The sequence below is a fragment of the Gobius niger genome (genome assembly GCF_951799975.1).
Source record: "Gobius niger genome assembly, chromosome: 5".
Classification (NCBI taxonomy): domain Eukaryota; kingdom Metazoa; phylum Chordata; class Actinopteri; order Gobiiformes; family Gobiidae; genus Gobius; species Gobius niger.
Window position 1 is genome coordinate 13,435,196 of NC_136856.1, and position 6,635 is coordinate 13,441,830.

Consider the following 6,635-nt stretch of genomic DNA (forward strand, 5'->3'; position numbering starts at 1 on the left):
GGGAACTTGATAGAGCTTTGATTGGCAGTTTGTACATTTGTAACTAATCCAATAAAAGTAAAGATGTATCCACCTTGTTCCTGGTGTTGCACTGAGCCGTTGGTTTCCAGTGGTTTCCAGGGCTATTGCTTCACATAGCGGTTCATTTCAACATTTCAAAACGTTCAGCCTCCGTAACATTTGAAAAGATGTCCTCGCGCAGAAAAGGAACATGTTTGCTGTTCATGCAGTGTTTGGAACATGCTCCTGGACTAAAGCTGGGCTTACACTGACCAAATCCACAGAGATGTTTTACAATGTAAAGAGTGATGACACACACGACTGACCTGCTCGCACTGCACGAGGGACGTCGATTGATTGATTGATTGATTGATTGATTGATTGATTGATTGATTGATTGATTGATTGATTGATTGATTGATTGATTGATTGATTGATTGATTGATTGATTGATTGATTGATTGATTGATTGATTGAACCGAGCCCCGTGAGGCGACACAAGCTGAGCCGGGTCTCTCGTACAATCCATTTTAAATGTCTTTGTTATGGAAAGAGCACAATTATTTTCTGGTCTTTCTTGTGACAGCTCGTGACAGCTCGTGACAGCTTACATCTAAAGCTCATAAAACGTGGATTAGACAAACGGTTTCCCTGCAAACAAACGCACTGGAAACCCCTCCCATATTTCACACAAGGGCTCATGGGGTGTAGGACTAAGGTGGATTGAGCTGAAAAATATTTGTTCACATGGTATTATTTTCTTTTTTTCCCAGTTGAGTTTTTTTCTTGAGGATGTTTTTTTTATTTTTCTGTGTTGTGTCTGAACAGCCAAATCATAACAGGTTTGCTGCAACGGTAATTTGCTGTAAACCAATCATGAGTTCACAAATTCTATAATCACTTCATCAACTTAACGCTGCCATTTTCTCCAGGAATTTCTTGGTTTAGCAGATGTCTGTGCCTGATAGCAAGACATTTTGCACCCACAGGATATTTTGACGCCACAGCACAGTGGGATTCAAATCTTCCAATAGTTAAAAATGGCCCGCTTACAATCTGGTGCCACTGTTGCACTAAGATGTCATAAATTAACAATTAATATAAATGTACTAATATAAATTTTTATCATTGGTCAAATATAGAGCGTTTCCAGAAGTTTAAAGTCGCTTTACAGTGTCGTGCGTCGTTTTGCCCTGCTGAGGCATAATGTGATCGACACAAAACACGCACTGTAGACTTATCTGAAGCCGAAGATCTGATGAGCCGGGGGGGGAGTCATCCGTAAAAAGTTCATAGCGAAGGTTTTCAAAAAGTACGTCTGAAAGCAAACACAAACATTCCAAGAAGTTCAAACCAGACTTTGCTTCTTTTTTAAGCAGATTTCACTCGTCTCTTTAAGCATCCTCTTGACTCCAACTTCAAGGAACTGATTCAAAGAAGGTGCATATTTTGAGATCAATTTAACACTCCTAAAGGGGCTTCAAAGTTAAAAAAAAAAAAAAGTGCTAATTGCCTCTTTTTGCGGCATTTACCAAGGCTGGGTTTTGAAACAGCCTTTCCTTGGCAACAGCATGTGATTGCTTTTACAAGATTCATTACACAGGGAGAAGTGGGTCAGAGCTGGCAGCCATAGAAAGAGGAGCAACTCTTAGCATACAGCCGCCGCGTGCCTTTTTCACCATTGGCCAATAGCTCAGTTGCTGCATAAACCTGCCTGTTCTATATCTACGCAAACTTTACTGTAGTGCGCTGGCACGTCCTTATTTGGGTGCTTCTATGGAGAGGAAACAGCGGTGGTAAAAACTCCTCCACAAACTCGTGTGGCCGCTAGGAATATTTACATTTATTAAACTAAGTGAATGCAGGAATATGCGGATAAACTATGAGTCAAACAGGGACGAGGGCAGAAGGTCCCCATAAAATCTCAAGTGTTTTAGCTGTGTAGCCACCCACTTCACCACCTCACTGTGTGGTTGATCTGTGAAGTAAAGAAAGTGAGCGAAAGAAATCCAAAAATGTTTGCCATCAAGAGGCAAAATAAGAAGTGAACAAATCCCCAGGCCTGACCGAGATCCTGCCTGAAGATCATGCCCTTTCACTTTGTACTGCAGGTCGCACACTGCTACTCCCCAGAGGCAAATGGAGAGATTTCCTATAAGAACAATATAGTGAAGGAAAAAAACTAATGTTGACCAAGAAAATATTAATAATTACAAAATGCTTTGAAGTTTTCTTTCATTCCTTCAGGCTTTAAGGACACAGAACCCTGGTCCACAGTGATAAAGGAAAAAGTAATAATAGTAATTTTAAAATAAAACTAAGGGTATCGCTTTAGATTAAGGTGTGCTCATTAAGTATTAATAAGCATTAGTAATCTCTGGGTTGGGTAAGGGTTAAGGTCATGGTTAGGTTTAGGGTTGGCCTATTAGTATGTTAACAGATAAAATTATATTAAAAGCATATTCCATCCATCCATTTTCTTCCGCTTTATCTGGGGCCGGGTCGCGGATGCAGCAGAGATGCCCAGACTTCCCGATCCACGCACACCTACTCCAACTGTTCTGGGGGGACCCCGAGGCGACACCAGGCCAGCTCATAGTCCCACCAGCATGTCCTGGGCCTTCCACGAGGCCTTGTCCCATATAGGACATGCCTGGAACACCTCCCGAGCCACCTCAACAGGCTCCTTTCGACGTGAAGGAGCAGCGACTCTACTCCGAGCTCCTCCCCCCGACTTTGCACGCGGACCAGGTCGTCGAGGCACCTGCCTTTAACTGCCACCCAGTCCTCTCTGCACCCGACCCCTACGTATCTCTACAGGTGGTGGGTCCACAGGAGGGCGTCCCACTTTGTCCTTTCAGGCTGTGCCTGAATTTTGTTCACAGCAGACTTATTCAGACAGGTAAAAAAGTCAATAGTCGAGTCAAAAGTTACATCCCTCCAAATTCTTAAACCTGCCCAAGCTTTTCCGGGACCAGACCAAATCATACCTTGTATGACACAGTTGGACTGATTCAGAGTATTAATTCTCTTTCTCATTCATTCTGAACAGCTGTTTTTGTGTGATGTGAGATCCACATTTTAATTTTGCGTCTTTAATCTTGTGCGGTTTTGTCCAGAAACAGCTGAGGCGAATGAGGAGACTAATGGAAATCAGCCGAAGCTGCTCAGTGTGAAGTCTCTCCATTGTCCTGTTTACCGTGATTAGAAATGCTCCAGACATTCTCAAAGGGCATCCTTGTGTTTTTCCAGGTGTTATTTAAAATCTGCAGCACACAATCAAACCCCGAATGGTGCAATGTCCTCTCCAGCTCAAGTCACATCAGTAAACCGCCTGCCAGTAGGAATTTATGGTAACACTTGAATAAGGCTTTTATGTGAACATCATACCACATGCAAATTTGATTTGACTAAATCAAGTCTTTATGTTGTAATATGATGAATGAACAGCTATTGTAATCGAATTTTGAGTTGTGCAAAAAATAGTCGGAAGGACTAATGGGCCAAAACATGCAATTTTAGAACATGTTCTCTTTGAGGTTTCCAGTTAGGAGGAATCAAAGAAAAATCATCTCGATCGCAGTAGCCATCTAAATGCAAGAATGGTCTAAGTGTGTTACACAGGCATGACTGGTGACACTGTGAAGCAATCAGGCTTCCTACCAGTCGAAATAAGATATAGCAATAATTTTAATGAGAGTAAAAGTCAAATAATAATGACTTTAAATAAACATGTATATTCTATCAAATTAAATGCAATAATATGAGACAGTAACTCTCTGTAATGCCATAATCCTCACAAATAATAACTTGTTGCCAGTGGCGTGTGGTCAAGGCCTGAAAGCCTTCTCTGCTGGCCTAAACTATCATACAACAACCCAAATGTATTATATTATAGATCCTAATATGATTTGAAATAGCTCAAAATGATATTTATTGTTTCAGACAGTGGAGAGCTCTCTGCAACAAAGGGCAAACAAATGGATCCTTGTGTTTCCCAGGGGCTTGTCCAGACTTTCAGCCCTAGAAGCAAGCGCATCACCCATCAGCGGCCGGTCTCTGGAATATGCAGCTTGAGGAACTGAAGGACTGAGGAGATCATATACAGAGACCACAGAATGAATGAATTTTTGCAGGAATCAGCGATGGTCTGGGTGAGGGCGTCAGTCTTGGTCCTGGGTAGTCAGGTGCTGCCTTCAATCTGCATGTCTCCACGGGTAGACTCAGGGAAAGGCCGCCTTGGCATCTTTTACGAATCAGTGTTTGAGTATGCGAAGGCCCAGGCCTCTTGGGCACGGCCCGCCACTAGTTACTCATGTAACTTTTTCAATCCAGGGTGTGAAAGTGGTCAGAAAAAAAGCCTTTTCTTGTACACAGTGTATAATTATGTTTTGGTCCAAAGCCAAACCGTGTTAACAGGGTGAGCGTGGTTTGCATGGTTTTCAAACACACTCCTTAAAGCCTTCTCTGTACCAAACAATAACATTATTTTATACACATTCCTGGTCTTTTTTAAGAGCAGCCTTGTCTGACTACTGCCTTGTGATGGGTCCTTGTAATGAAGAAAATATGAAGTGGTGAAGTCGTGTGACCCTGACAGAGCACACACTTGTATGGGCTCATCAATAGAGCAATACAGATGGCATACACACAGGCCCGTTGTCTGCTTCCAATCACCATGATGGCCGATAAGGATTAGAACATTTTATAACATTATTTGAGTGTATTGAGTCTACACAAATAAGGCACAGCATGATTATCGCTGATCAGAGAAATGAAAAACACAATTATGTATTTACATACAGTATACGTCTATACATATATATACATTATACATTATTATCTCCTCCATATCACGATTAAGTCTGGAGTAAATGAGGGTAAATTGTCCCTTGGGAAGCGCTTTAGGTGACTTTGTCCATGTGAAAAGCGCTTTCCAAGTAAGATTCCCTTCTCCTATAAAAGCACACATTGTCATTGCTCTTGACAGTGACAAAGCAGTTGACATGCTCCTACGTGTTGACCATGAGGATTTTGTGAGAGGTGATGACTTTAATTGCTGTAAATTTCTAGCATATTTTTGCCTCGATGGAGCCCTCTGGGCGTTTTACACAGAGGAACCATTGTAGTTAGTTTACTCCATCAGTGGAATCGAGGTGGGCTAAGTGTCATGCTCAAGGACACAATGACAGTATGCACTGGCAGGGAATCAGTGAGCAAAGCTCTGTTCTTAGCAGCTGAGGTTTGACAAGAAGAACATGAGGCATATCTATAGTGTGACCAATATGTTAAAATGTTATGCATTTTTGATGGTTTCTTGGATGAGTTTCTTCTTTTAAAATGTTCCATATCGAGCCATGTTATTTGTGGCTTACAGAATCATGATTAAGTTTAAGGTGAGTAAAAATGAAAACCTTTCAGAAGCTTTTCATGCATTTCCCTCCAAGTAATGAGTATTTCAAAGTGAGCCATTGCAGTGTGACATTATGTTGATAATAAAGTGAATAAGTTAGAAAACCAGCGCTAAAAGCACTATTTGCAAATATATTAGATTTGCTTTTGATAACTTTTTTTTAAATAAATAACAGAATAAAACAACTTTGATGTTTTTCTGGGAAAGTTGAGGCATGACTGGCCTTTGAAACTGTTTCATAATGTAAATTCTATATAGCCAGGTATTTCAATGCATTTGCCCAGAAAGCATAGGCTGAAAACGCAAAAAGCAGGAAAGAAACGCCTGTATGTGTGACTGTATGCAGCCTATTGATGAACAAACAGCAGAGAACATGTCACTTTGTAGTTCCTAGAGATCAGTGTTGGGGTACGCATAGGGAGCAGGCTGCTCTGTGCATTGGATGAAGTCTTTAAACTTGAAAGAAAGTCGTGTTCCTGTCTCCATCATAGGCTTTTTGCATTCTGCCGCTAGCTTCCTACAGAGTGAGCTGCAGAACTGACAAAGAGCTATTTGTAATGCATTCTATTGTGCCCTTTACCTTTCACACCACATGCACATCCAATAAAAGGTACATCTACAGTTAAAAAAGTTGAAAATGAAATGGGTTGACTGGGTAACTTCTCAGTCAACCCATAAATATACTGTATGTATAATAGAAACATTTTTTAGAGCAAAGATTATAATAAAGGTATGTGAAACTTGCTTGTGAGAAGTGGATGGATCTCCTTGAGAAATCCTCCAAGATGGCGCCACTCATCGATTGGGTCAAATGAGTCTGAGAGATGGAGGAGACGACCGGATGACATTTTGAGGGCAAGGTCATTTCAGAAATGGAGCAGAGAATGCCATTGCATCCCTACGGCGAGGATTCTCTGAGCGTGTCACAGGAATGGAGGCTTTATTTATAAAGCGCTTTTCACATGACACATGTCACCCAAAGCGCTTCACACAGTGTCAGAGATGTGTTCGTCATTCACTCCACACATGGTGATGGTAAGCTCCGTATGTAGATTCCCCGGGGAGGACTGACAGAAGCGCGACTGCACAAAGAAAAGAAATACATCCCTAAACGAGAACTTGAAAAGACGGTACATGCCTTTATAACTTCGAGATTGGACTATTGTAACTCACTTTACCACGGCCTCAACCAGTCCTCTCTCCAGCGCCTGCAGCGGGTACA